The following is a 14,127-nucleotide window of genomic DNA, read 5'->3' as shown; positions in this document are numbered from 1 at the left end:
TCAAATCCACAGTCTCTCTGAGAGATGGAGCAGGGTGTATGAAGTGTTAAATGCAATGTTCAAAATCCTTACTTTGGTCTGGGCCGTTCCTCTTCTGTGGGCAAAGGGGAAAAAAAGAAGAAACGTTAATTTCTGAGGGAACTTACTTCCAAATCTTATTCAAAAAAAAGTCATTATGAGTTCTTTGAAAAGTATGAAAAGGACAAACATCACACGGAGATTGGCATGCTGGTGTTATTTGAAGTTCCAAAATGTAATTATAAAACAGAAGGGATGTGTTCATAAATCCCTTTGGCAAATAGCCCAGCACCACATGATAGCAGAGGGTCACTGTGTGCCAGAGATGGACTACATGATCTGCATAATGTGGCACTCTGTGCCCTGTCTAACAGGCCATTTCTGAACCAGCTAACACAAAGCATTCTGCACTGGTTGTTTTCCAAGTCTGAACCACACCATTTATTTGCATTTGCAGATAATCAGGTGATTCGTACTGAGCACCTATCGCTGCCTCGGTAACTGAATCCTAACCTTTCTTCCACGCAGGTCCAGCACTGCTTAGAAATTGCAACGCCGCCAGGGGGGGAGAAAGGGAAACAAGAGCATTAGAACAGATTAAGGTGCTTTTTAAAACAGGACGTGAAGAGGAACAAGCTCGAGGAGCTGAATGACCGACTCCTGTTCTCTTGAACCTTCTGGGCACTTTGAGGGTGTGGATGTGAGGGCTTAACTGAGGATAAAATTAGCCCAGTTTCCGGATCTCCATGTAGTTTCCAGCAATATCTGTCACAAGTCATATTACAGGCACAAACCAAAAACTCATGAGAATGTAAGTGGAATTACTCTTTGGGTGTGTCTGGTAATTAAACAGCATGCATTGGTCATCATATCGTGGGTTCAATCATGTCATTTGGCCACCAGATGGTTGTCATGGTTGCAAAAGTCAAATGCGTAGAATAATACCTCTCCTGCAGATGCTAGGATCTATTTCACAGGAGCTGGAAACCTTCCAGCACCTTGACCAAACGGCCCCCCTTCATGTAATCTAGGTGTCAGCAGACGATTTGACTGCACTTGTCCTCCCCCAACATCCATAAACACACATTTTCCAGCAGGCGTCACTGGATAGCAATCAGGAGTGAGAAACCTGGCTGACTTTTCCACTCCATAGCCCAGGCCCATTCACTGTGTCCCAGTGGCTGACCCAGCTCAGATTGGATAGCTCAGCATAACCCAGGTCTGTTTGGTTTAGTCACACACTGGTTGGGACATATACTCACTTGGTCACTGAGGGAGCCACTCAGGAACAATTCAAAGATGTTCTGAAGGTTGTATCACAAACCGCACCCATAGAATAAACAGAATGCCTCACGAGTATCACTGAGTTCCAGGTGTTCGCTCAGCTTTGTGAAAGGTCACCGTAACTGACTCGCACTCTCAGCACTCGATCGTTACACACTTTGTGGAATCACCACCGTCACTCACTGTCACGTGGGATATCTTCAATTTCCAAATGATCCACAATTGCAAGGAGTCACTTGTTTGGTACAAAAGGAAAGCCCTATCTCGCAAAAAAGTTATTTGGAAGATATGCATGTACAAGGCTCCCGCCCTTACCCTGTTGAGCTGCTATAGAGTCCCACAGCAGAGCACAGCCAAGGAAGAGAGTGGGGAAAAAATTGGGACAAGTAGAGGAAAATAAGGAACCATTGGGAGAGGAAAGTGGATGTGATTCGTACAGTGCTTTGGCTCTGTAAAGCAGAAGGTCATTCCCAGAAGTTTTTCATTAGCTTCCCCTTATTCTCCACCAGCTTGTTTAATTACAAAGAGCTACTGATAGTTCTAAAGTATTGAACCACACATCACTTCCCATTCTCACATTAAATCTTCTACAGCCCCACAGTATATCTTCACCATCACATCTTTGTTTAACTTTCATTTTTCTTTACTTAATTTTCTCTCTTTGTAGAGAAAATGATCCTGTTCTTTTTCTTGTTAGTTATACTCTTATCAGAGTGCGTTTATACTGCCCACGTTGATGAGAAGTGGATTTGGGCATGCATCAACCAAAGATGGCAGTATAACTCAGGACTGTATCATGCACACCAAAGCCCTGCGATGTGAAACCTCGTCCAGGAGCCTGTTTCACATTGGCTTGAGTTGACACTCTCCGCTGATTGCAGCCTTATTCTACAGTTTCCCACCGAAGTTACACACTTTATAGCATCATTTGAAGCAAAAGTAATTGCACAGAGCTGTTTTAAGGTTTTAAGGAGCGTCTTAAAGGAAGAGAGTGAGGTAGAAAGGCTGAGAAGTTTGGGCAGGGAATTATAGAGCTTAGGGCCTACACAGCTCTGGGACGCACAATCGGGGATGCACAAGAGGCCAGAATTGGAGGAGCGCAGAGATCTCGGAGGGCTGTAGGAGGTTACAATACTTGCCTTGCAAGCCTGTCAGGCCCATTAGACACCTCCTTCAAATCACAGAGCACCACTGCACATATGCAGGCACATGTGTAAAACATGACAGTTTGACCATGATTGTGCCAGATGCATGCACCAATGCTGTAAGTTTTGGGGGAAGCCAGAGTATTTTAAATAACAAGCAAGAGATACATCTGAAGCTATACACTGATCTTTGAAACGGTTTCCAGAAATCTAGCGGCAAAATCACAGGTTGGTAAAGCACAGCGAGCATAAATTTAAGAAGGACTGAGTCATGGTCAACTGAGTTGGAGATTTCCTGAAGCTTTTGCTGTCACAGCAGGTGAGAGAAATGCAGTGGATTTTATATATTTTGATTTTCAAACAGATTTTGACAAGATGTCTTGGCAGAAGTTGATGCAAAGATAGGAGTGAAATAGAGTGCTTGGTAGGAAATTGCCTCAAATCCAATCGAAAAGGTTGAAGTCGGAAAGGGATTGCCTTTGAGTGTCTCAGCAGTTGTCCTGTTATTTTTAGCGTACTATAAATGACTTGGATGAGTTTGCAGATGATACTAAAACTGAAGGCAGAGCATGTAATGAGGAGGAACGCAACCAAGTTCAAAAGAATTTGGATCTTTCAGGAGACTGGGCCAGCAGATGGCAAATGCAGTTCAATGCAGACACATGTAAGGTGAGTTTTATGGAAACAAGGACCCAAAATATATTGAACAAAACAGTCATGTAGCGTGTGATCAGTGAAAGGATTTGAGGTTATTGCGGAAAAATCATCAAAACTATGGGTTGACTACAATAAATAACCTAAAGGGAATAAGGTCTTGAATAGGGCTTTATAAATAGAGGCATAGAGTATAAAAGCAAGGAGGTTATGAGGAACCTTTATAAAACACTGGTTGGGCCACGAATGGATTATTGTGTCCAATTCTGGGCACCGCACTTTAGGAAGGATGTGAAGGCCTTGGAGATGGTGCAGAAAAGTTTTACTAGGCTGGTTCCAGGGATGAGGGACTTCAGTTACGTGAATAAACTGGAGAGGCTGGGGTTGTTCTCCTTGGAACAGAGCAGGTTCAGAGGAGATTTGATAGAGGTGTTCAAAATCATGAAGGGTCGGGACAGAGTAGGTAGAGAGAAACTGTTCCCATTGGTGGAAGGGTCGAGAACCAGAGGACACAGATTTAAGGTGATTGGCAAAAGAATCAAAGGCGACAGGAGGGGAAACTTTTTTACACAGCGAGTGGTTATGATCTGGAATGCACTGCCTGAGGGGGTGGTGGAGGCAGATTCAATCGTGGCCTTCAAAAGGGAATTAGATAAGTACTTGAAAGAAAAAAGTCTGCAGAGCTAGGGGGACAGGGTGGGTGAGTGGGACGAGCTGGATTGCTCTTGCAGAGAGCCGGCACAGACTCGACGGGCTGAACGGCCTCCTTCTGTGCTGTAACCTTTCTATGATTCTATGATTGGCAAAATTGATTACTGCCCCATAACTGGGCATGGGATGGTTGTATCTTTTAAGTCAGTGCAATTAATTATTCTACCTTGTTCCTCGTGCTCTTGATAGTCCTCTTCTGAATGGATGGAAGCAGGAGGCAGGAATTAGAGCACTGCATTCAGCAGCAAAGCACACTACAAAACAAATGCAAGCTCGTGGCACAAGGCCATTAGTATCGGCACAGAAGGTCGTGGGACTCCCCCGGCCACAGTTTAACACAGAACAAATGTACAATTTAAGCAGAAGCATGTTATAAATTATAATGGCATTTAGAAATGCAGTAACAGAATTGCTCACAGACAATGTAAATAAATAATATTGGGATAGAGAATACCAGTATTGTTCGGACTATGGTTAGATTTGGTGGATCTAAATCCGTTCAAAATCAACTTATAGTGTAGAAAACTGACACCGTGCTCGCTAAAGGTAGTGAGAGGATGCTGCTGTCACCATTGTTTCCAATTTTCTCCTGAAATCACTGACCTGTACTCGGTTACAGTTCCAAAGGGGATGGATGGCAGCTCCCTGGTACCTTGCTGAAATGCCCGTTCCTCATGTGTGAGCCTTGACAATGAGTGTCATGAGGATGTTCAACTTGTAGGGCCATCACAGCTGATCTTGTTCTCATCCAATGTCTATACACGCACGCACACACACACACGCACACACGTGCACACACACACACACGTGCACACACACACGCACGCACGCACGCACACACACACACACACACATTTCCAGTAGGAACTCTGACTGATTTTTCCCATTCAGAGTGTAGAATGGGAAGAGGTGTGCGATTTTGTGAAGGTGGAATTGAGTGGTTTTGGTGATGGGGCTTTGAGCTCAGCCTGAGGTTCTGCACAGCCTGGTTCAGCATGAGCAAGCAGCCAAAGAGGAGTCACTGGCAAGACAGTGGAATTTTTGGTGGTGGCCAAAAATGATAGCTTTGGCCATCTTGTGGCAATTGTCTCTTAAGGCTCCCGCTCCTGATCAGTGTCCAGTGACATCAGCCGGAAAGTGCATGTACGCAGTAGCTTTGTGAGGACAGGATTGAGCTTGGCTTTGATGTCTCCCTCCCTCGTTTGAATAATCTGTCGACACTCAATGACCAGGCTAACAGATAACGAATGACCACTTGATAAGGTTCTAGAGAGCTGTCAGCACCCATGGAATCAAAAAGTTCTAGAGAGAACGTGTTGCTGTTGGAAATCCAATAAAACACCGAGAGAGATTATCAACAATCAGTGATTCACTACATGAAAATAAACAACACAATTAAAAACTAACCTATAATGAGAAAAAAAAATCTTAAATTGTTTAACTCAGCAATGACACATTCTTTACAGTATTTTTCATTTTGGTCTTGAAATACGGCAATTGATACCAGTTGCTAAATTTAAATGTGAGATAGATAGCTTTTTGGTAACCTAAGGTATTAAGGGATATGGGCCAAAGGCAGGTATATGCAGCTAGATCACAGATCAGCCATGATCTTAGCAAATGGCAGAGCAGGCACGAGGGGCTGAATGGCCTACTCCTGTTCCTATGTTTCTACCATTGCACAAAGTTTTGACTCAATATTTATCAACATTTTTATCCTTTCTCAACAGGATCAGAGAAGGATTTCACATCTGGGAGGGGAAGGGGGGTGGGCCAATTAATTCAAATGAGGGTAAAATTGGGTGGGGTGCAGGCCGAGCTTCCAACCCGATTCCCGGGCCTGGTTCCTGCCGGGGAGGGTTGGGTTAAAATCGGGCCTTAATAAGTAACAGCTTCATTGATGTAATAAGTTGACTGAGCCCTTGTTGCGTTGATGCGTTACTGATGTTAATGGCAGTTGCACCTTCTCCTTTGACCCTTCTTCCTCCTAAGCCTCTGGTTCCTCAGTTATATAAGGATGATTGGCAATGGGAAGCAGCAGCAGGTGAGAGCGGGAAGCATTGAAAATATTTTTAAAAAAAATTAGAAACCAACATCACTCAAAGGGAGTCGACTTGATCAGACAGAAAACAATCCACATTTCTAAAAGCAAGAAACTCAGCCAGAAGCACTCAAGCTATGCTTTAAAGGCATTTTATTCCAAAAGTATCTTTTCGCGCATTTTACATTCGGATCAACCATAGCACAGAGCACCCTTAAGTAATGACTTTACCACTGACTTCCGCTCCCTCTTTTTCCAATAGCGATAGTGTTTGTCCGGTTTTGGGTGAGGGCAGATTTATCCCAGATCCATTAGGTACCATAAAGCATTATAGATTGGCACAATGCCCTTTGACCTCTATACTAATTGCTACACAATCTTTAAAGGAGAGAGAGTCCACTCTGAAAGGCTCACCAGTCTATCGGTTACAGTTCAGGCTTTTTAAATGCTGGATTACGTGCTCAAGTCTCTGGAGTGGGACTTGAACCCACAGCCTTCCTACTACTTCCAGATATCTTATCTTATCTTTTACTTTTCTCAACCTTGGTTCTCTCCCGCACTATGGGGCTTGGACCTTCCCCTGGGGCCCTCAATAAAAACATAAGAAACAGGAGCAGTAGTAGGCCATACGGCCCCTCGAGCCTGCTCCGCCATTCAATAAGATCATGGCTGATCTTCGACCTCAACTCCACTTTCCCGCCCTATCCCCATACCCCTTGATTCCCTCAGTGTCCAAAAAATCTATCGATAAGAAAGAATAAAGTGACTAGAACTGAACATTATTTAAGGGTGCCGGTCTAAACATATATTTTAGAGAGATAACTTTTGGCAATTGCAGCCTTTAAAAACTTCAAAACTCAGAGGCTAGAAATTTGCCTTGTGGGGTATTACATTGGCCTCCTGCTTAACGACTCATTTAATATTCAGTTCTACCTAAGTCAGTTTTGCTCCATGGCCCAAGTCGAATTTTTACCCCCAGATGTTTTCACATCATTAATTCTCCATTAAAATTGGAATGTACCAGGTTTCAGTGAAGCTGTTATCGCAGCAGGTTGAAAATACAATTTACATTTGTGAACATTTTAAAGTCTGCATCTCTTTCGAGTACTACATACTGAAGAAAAGGTCATTAAAAAAAAACGTTATCCACAATGTAAAATGAGGAAGAAACATGCAAAAAGTGGTCTGCTGTTGGCTGACCCCAAGGCACTCCTAAATCAAATAAGATTTTGTACCAGGAAATATCGCGGTCTCCTACCTTCAGGGTGCTCGACTTCTGCCAAGAGGGAGGGTGACCACAGGCAGTAGGAGAGGCGGGAATTGGTGAGTGAAAAATGCAAGAACAGCAAGGGACAGTCAGAACAATCTTCATAAAAGGCAATTTGTTAATTAAAAAACTGTGGAAGACATGTATATGGAGATCCTGAATTTCATTGGAGTTCTCCCAATATATATGTATCTGTATATCCATATACACACACATACATGTGCACACACACATATATGTACACACATACGCATACACACACACGTGTCATACATTTTTGCAGGTGTTGCTGAATAGCAACCAGGAGTAAAAGGGAAACAAACACATTAACTTGGAGGTGAGTTACGATTAAATGGTGCTTTGCTCTTAGTGTCGAGGGTTTTACTCATGATGCAAAAGTAGGGGTTGATGGAGAACTCACCTTCCTGGTCATACTGCTGTTCCTCTTCACATAGCGAGGCGAGCGTGTGCAGTAAAAGAGAGACAGTTAGAGGGGGAAGATACTCTGCATCAGATTCACTTCAGTGTAAAGAATATACATTGGGGGCTGAATCTGGAGCTCCACTCTGAAGAGTGTGAAGGTGGTTTTTTAACATATACTTTTCACTGATTTCTCAACAGGCACAGAGTCACATAGATAAACATACAGTGACATATACGCAGGCACACAGATAGGCACCCACTTAAACATACTGTCACATAGATAAACACTGAGTCACAGATAAACGCAGTCACATCACCAGACAGCGTCACCTGGACATAGAGTTATACAGGCACAGTCATATAGACAGAAATACAGTCACATAGGTAATCACTCAGTCACATAAGTACACATGATGTGACATGGTCACACAATTACACAGAGTCTAATAGATGGGCGCCTAGTCATAAAGATAAACACAGTTACATTGACAGTCACATAAATAGAGTCACACGCATGCAATCACATCGATACACAAAAATCACACTTCTATAAAGGGTGGCCAATCCACAATCTCAGTTTTACGCCAGGGCAACAAGATGAAAATCTACCCCCCACTCATATGGCTAACTATACAGTTACATAGGCAGACCCAGAGTAATATAGACTCAGATATATAGACATGAGTCACACTGATAAATACAGAATTACATAGAAAGATATAGAGCAACAGGTAGACAGACATACAGGGAGTCACATAGATAGGCACAGAGCCTCATAGGTGGGTAAACATACAGTTAGACAGACACAGAATCACATAGATTCATGTTCTTCATCATCGCAAGGCTTGATTACTCCATAGGAACAGGAGTAGGCCATTCAGCTCCTCGAGCCTGTTCCACTATTCAATTAGATCATGGCTGATCTGTACCTCAACTCCATCTACCCGCCTCAATCCATATCCCTTGATAGCCTTATCTAATAAAAATCTATTGATCTCAGTCTTGAAAATTTAAATTGTCCCCCAGCATCTTTTGAGGGAAAGAGTTCCAGATTTTCACTACGCTTTGTGTGAAAAAGTGCTTCCTGTTTGCGCTCCTAAATGGCCCAGCTCTAATTCTACAATTATATCCGTTTGTTCTAGATTCCCCCCCAGAGGAAATAGTTTCTCTGTACCTACCCTATCCATGTTCTCTTCACCAACTTCTGAGCTCCATCCTACATAAACACCATCTCATCCTGAACTCTACTGCTTCTTCCCCATTCCATATAAAGTCCCAACATCCCTGAACTCACCAATTTCCACTGGCTCCCCTTCCTCGGTGCATCATCTTTAAAATCCTGGTTTTCATTTGCAGATCCCACCATGGCTTTGCAACCTCCTACCTCTGCAATCGTCTCTAGATCTATGCCAATCGTACCCTGTACTCTTCTGACTCTTGTTTACTGTGCATCCCTCTTGCTCTCTCTCTGCTCCACTGTTGGAGGCCAAGCCTTCAGTCACCTTGCACTCCAAAGGTCCCTCGCTAAAACTTTCCCCTCTCTCTCCTATCTTCAAATCCCTCCTCAAAGGAGGCATTTGAACCTCCACCGCACCTTTGGTCACCTTCCATAATCTGCCTCTCCTACTTCCTGTGATTCTCTGTAAGGCTTCTTGGGACGCTGCTATGTTGTAAGCACTACGTAAGTGTAAGTTGTTGTTAGAGATCGCTCAATCATACAGGTAACCAAATAGACAGCAGAAAGGTATATAGTTATAGAAAGACACATGAATGGATTGACACAGCCATATAGATAGATAGGCACAAAGTTGCATAGATCGATATAACACAAGAAATGACTTGTTGCTAATAGATGGATGCATAGCTAATACATTTGTGTGACATTTCCTTAATCTACTATTTTAAAGAGGGCTTAACTCAATTGCTCATTAAAATCCGTTCAATGTTGATCTGCTACTAATGCCAACTTTCTAGCCTCTACTCCCAAAGATGGAATGGTGCATCATCACATTAATGGTCACACAGACAGACACAGAAATGGATGGGGGGTACACCGTAAATAATCTGACACACAGACAAATAGAATCATAGAATCATAGAAGTTACAACATGGAAACAGGCCCTTCGGCCCAACATGTCCATGTCGCCCAGTTTATACCACTAAGCTAGTCCCAATTGCCTGCACTTGGCCCATATCCCTCGATACCCATCTTCCCCATGTAACTGTCCAAATGCTTTTTAAAAGACAAAATTGTACCCGCCTCTACTACTGCCTCTGGCAGCTCGTTCCAGACACTCACCGCCCTTTGAGTGAAAAAATTGCCCCTCTGGATCCTTTTGTATCTCTCCCCTCTCACCTTAAATCTGTGCCCCCTCGTTATAGACTCCCCTACCTTTGGGAACCACAAATTTATAGCCAAGCATGTTGAATAGGAATAAATCCACACAAAGACAGAGAGTTTCATAGACAGGCAGGTAAGCAGCCAAGGTGCAGGTTAATTGCAATAATACCATGGACTTCAAATCAAGCATATGGGGTTATTTGCAGTAACACCTCGTGCGTTTGGAGACGCGGGGGGTTATTTGCAGTTGTCTGGTCAGAGATGCTGGGGAGGGGGGAACAAGAGGGTTATTTTGCAAACCAGAGTAATACTGATAACCTGTTATTTGCAGGTGTGCCTAGCATGTGGTCAGAGACCCTTGGTGTTGGGGGGGGGGGCGTATTTGGCTGGGGCCCCGGGGCATGGGCTCAATAGGCCTTTACGTTAATCCACCCCTGAGCAGGGAGCATGGGTCGGAGAACTGTGGGTTTCGGTATACTGTAGTTCCCAGCTGGGAGTATGCAATCAAAGAATGACTCCTAATATAGCTATTAGCTGTCTGTTTATGTATATCACTCTTCTTTGAGAGACCTAGGTAGAGGACCAAGACCCACAGTTCAAGACACCATCAAGATGTGCCTATGTATGTGTTTGCCAATAGTTGCAGCATTTCTAAGAGGACATTAATAACAAATAGAATTGGTTGTGTCCCCTGATGCCTGTGCATCAGTGACTGGGTTAGACAATATCTTAAATCTATATTAATCAATAAAGTATTAATCCAACACTAATACTTGATGCAGAGTGACACTGGACAAATATTGGGACACAGAATCAAAAGGAAACACATCGCAGTGCAGCTTGATACTCTAAAGCAGATGCAATATAAATGGCTCATTTGAGTGCAGTTTGTGGTTTTGGGTTAGAGTGGGACGGAAATAGAAAGGTTTTCTATCACCTGCGCTGGGCATTGGCACAGGAGCACGTTGAGAACAAAGCAAACCACTGAGTAACGTACCTTCTTCGGGTTCTTCATCTGTGATAGCAAACAGGAACCTCGTTACAAACACACAGCAACAAGAGGCCTAGGAGGCCTGCAACAGAGCCACTGTTTGCATGCAAATCCTGCACCTTGCTTTGACACATTAATCGCTAACAAACTCAGTGAGACTTAAAAAAAAATTATATCAGCATAAAATGAGCGAAATTTTCAGACTTTTAGCTTGTAACTTAGTGCAAACTGGAACTTTAGTGGTTGATCTTCTGCAGAAAAATACTGAGGCACTTGGTTATAACTTAACCCAGCATTTTTCTTCCCCCATTTTACAATAATATCTTCCTCTTTCGGTTCCCCGATGCTACACACCATGTCCGAGGGAGGGGGGTTACTTGCATAAACTTGCTAATACCAGTTGTGGTTTGTTTACTAGGAGATGTGCAAAGGAGCATGTCCCTTTTAATTAAACCCTTAAGGAGATACTGGGTTGTCCCAGTGTCATCAACCCAAGTAAAAGAAATCTAACAAAAGTGTCCCCTTTTTAGAGGGGCACATATAAACACCCAAATCATACAAAAGACAAAGGAAACTTAACAAATTAAATAACAATGTTGTTGCCAGTGCCCAGTACACACTCCAGTCCCTGCGCTGCCCACCGCTCGCAGAAGGCCTCAAGCATACTGGCGGACACCGCGTGCTCCTTCTCCAGGGCCACACAGGCATGATCAAGGCAGCGGAAGAGAGGCGGGAGGCCAGAGCGACCACCCCCACGGGTCAGGTCCAACCTGGACCTATAGATGGCCACCTTGGCCAGGCCCAGGGTCAGACCCACGAGGAGGTCCTCCGACTTTCCCGCTCCCCCCTCCTCCGCACCGGGCGGCCAAAGATCAGGAGCGTGGGACTGAAGTGAAGCCAGAAGTTGAGGAGCAGCCCCTTCAAATAGTGAAACAGGGGCTGCAACCTTGCACACTCCGTGCAAAAGTTATAGGCGGCCTGGGAGTGAAGTATTTGTCGGGACTGCTCCGTGCAAAACTCTCCACCCCAAATCCCCAATGGTGCAGGGGAGAAGTCCCAGGTAGAAAGCCCTCTATTGGGGCCCCCCCACCTCCACCAGATGGCAAGGTGTGTCCAGACGGAAGACGAGTGCAAAGGAGCATGACTCTGGTCCCTGGCTTGTCCTACTGTTAATTGGCTTTCCTGCTGGTTCTTGGATTGTCTCTCTGGTCCCTGGCTTCTCTTGCCGGCTACTGGTATGACTTACTGGTTACTGGCTTCTCTTGTTGACCCATGGCTTATCTCACCAAAAGCTTGTATTGCTGGTTCTAGACTTGTATTGTTGGATATTGGCTTATATTGCTGGTTATTGACTTGTATTACTGGTTATTAGCTTGTTGGTTCTAGGCTTGTATTGTTGGATATTGGCTTATATTGCTGGTTATTGGCTTGTTGGTTCTAGACTTGTATTGTTGGATATTGGCTTATATTGCTGATTATTGGTTTGTCTTACTGTTTCTTTTTCCTCCTTTTATTCCGCAGAAGTAAATCGCTCCAATCAAATGGCCAGGCCACGATCATGAGAGGGTTGTCCTTTGAGGAGAGGTTGAGTAGAATGGGCCTATACTCTCTAGAGTTTAGAAGACTGAGAGGTGATCTCATTGAAACATATAAGATTCTGAGGGGGCTTGACAGGGTAGAGGCTGAGAGGTTGCTCCCCCTGGCTGGAGAGTCTAGAACTAGAGGGCATAGTCGCAGGATAAGGGGTCGGCCATTTAAGACTGAGATGAGGAGGAATTTCTTCACTTAGAGGGTAATGAATCTTTGCAATTCTCTACCCCAGATGGCTGCGGATGCTGAGTCATTGAGTATATTTAAGGCTGAGATCGATAGACTTTTGGACTCTAGGGGAATCAAGGGATATGGGGATCGGGCAGGAAAGTGGAATTGAGGTTGAAGATCAGCCATGATCTGATTGAATGGTGGAGCAGGTTCAAGGGACCATATGGCCTACTCCTGCTCCTATTTCTTATGTTCTTATGATTGGAAACTCAGCAGCTGGAGAATACTGGCACAAATGCAAGTCTGCTTGCTAACGCAGTGCATCAGCATACCTAAGCCATGTTTGTGCCAGCAGATTTTAACAAAGGCCCTGCTGGATACTGGCTCAAATACCTCCTGATCAGTAACCAGGACCAGCCTGGGTGATGAGCAGTGGGATTCCCAGTGGAGCTGCTTGCTAAAGGGTCAGCAGAATGGTCCCCAATTGTGTGTGGACACCCGGAATGGTGCATTTGCATGGAGAAGGAAATGGAAATATAAATACTACTATCCTGTACAAAGCGGAGACCTCTTTACATTGAAAGTGCTCCCTTGCACTTAGCTTCTGCTTCCTATACCTCTGCTTGCTACTGAATATACGTGCATTATATTCCACAGAATCACTTTCTAAAGTACCGATTAAGGTTAATCTTAAGCTTTTTGTTGGCTGGAGTACCTCAACATGGTAAAGGCTGATCATAGTATTGTAGAACTCCCTTTAATCAAAATTAGAATGAGTTCACTGCCCAGTGACCATTATTTAAGATGATCGAGACAGTACATAAGATGAAGGAGTATTTCCTACAATTAGGAATTGCCCCGACATTGAAATTAATGTAATTCACAAATCTGCCTTTCAGCCACAATCCAATATCACAAATAAATTGAAATGACACATTTTATAACATCTAAGATTAAAAGACGATAAAATGACACTTACCTTCCTGCTGCTCCCTGCCGGGGAGAAATTAAATTGATTAATAAATTATATTTTAAAAATTGTGCAAGCTTTGACAGTTCAATAGGGAAGATTTAACCCAATTTAAACAGAAATATTTTGCACTGTACAGAGCACAACCTGTAGTTTAAATGCAAGAGACTGTGCTACTTTCCTTCATTACTTCTCAGCCTTGGCAGCCCCACTGAAGGCTGGCTTCATAGAGAATAAAAAAACATCTACAAGGTGTCGGTCATGGCTTAGTGGTACCCTTCTCACCTCTGAGTCAGATGGCTGTGGGTTCAAATCCCACCCCAAAGATTTGAGCACAAAATCTAGGCTGACACTCCCACTGCAGTAGTGAGTGAGTGCTGCACTGTCGGAGCGGCAGTAGTGAGTGAGTGCTGCACCGTCGGAGCGGCAGTAGTGAGGGAGTGCTGCACTGTCGGAGTGGCAGTAGTGAGGGAGTGCTGCACCGTCGGAGCGACAGTAGTGAGGGAGTGCTGCACTGTCG

General features: G+C 44.0%; 1 protein-coding gene across 6 annotated transcripts in view; it reads right to left on the bottom strand.

Moving 5' to 3' along the window:
- Window positions 1-10,897, bottom strand: part of tnnt1 (troponin T type 1 (skeletal, slow)) — a 30,084-nt gene extending 19,187 nt beyond the window's left edge. For 3 of the 6 annotated variants that reach the window (XM_067974458.1, XM_067974460.1, XM_067974459.1), the window contains exon 1: window positions 73-88. The gene's annotated coding sequence lies outside the window, so the exon portion shown is untranslated. Of the gene's footprint in view, window positions 1-72; window positions 95-7,111; window positions 7,130-7,541; window positions 7,566-10,882 lie in introns of those variants that run through there. The other 3 variants (XM_067974462.1, XM_067974461.1, XM_067974463.1) reach the window with 3 other exon arrangements.
- Window positions 10,898-14,127: the final 3,230 nt, after the last annotated feature.

This window comes from Heptranchias perlo, chromosome 40 (genome assembly GCF_035084215.1).
Source record: "Heptranchias perlo isolate sHepPer1 chromosome 40, sHepPer1.hap1, whole genome shotgun sequence".
Classification (NCBI taxonomy): domain Eukaryota; kingdom Metazoa; phylum Chordata; class Chondrichthyes; order Hexanchiformes; family Hexanchidae; genus Heptranchias; species Heptranchias perlo.
The sequence above is the reverse complement of the archived record's forward strand: the minus strand, read 5'-3'. Positions and strand labels throughout refer to the sequence as shown.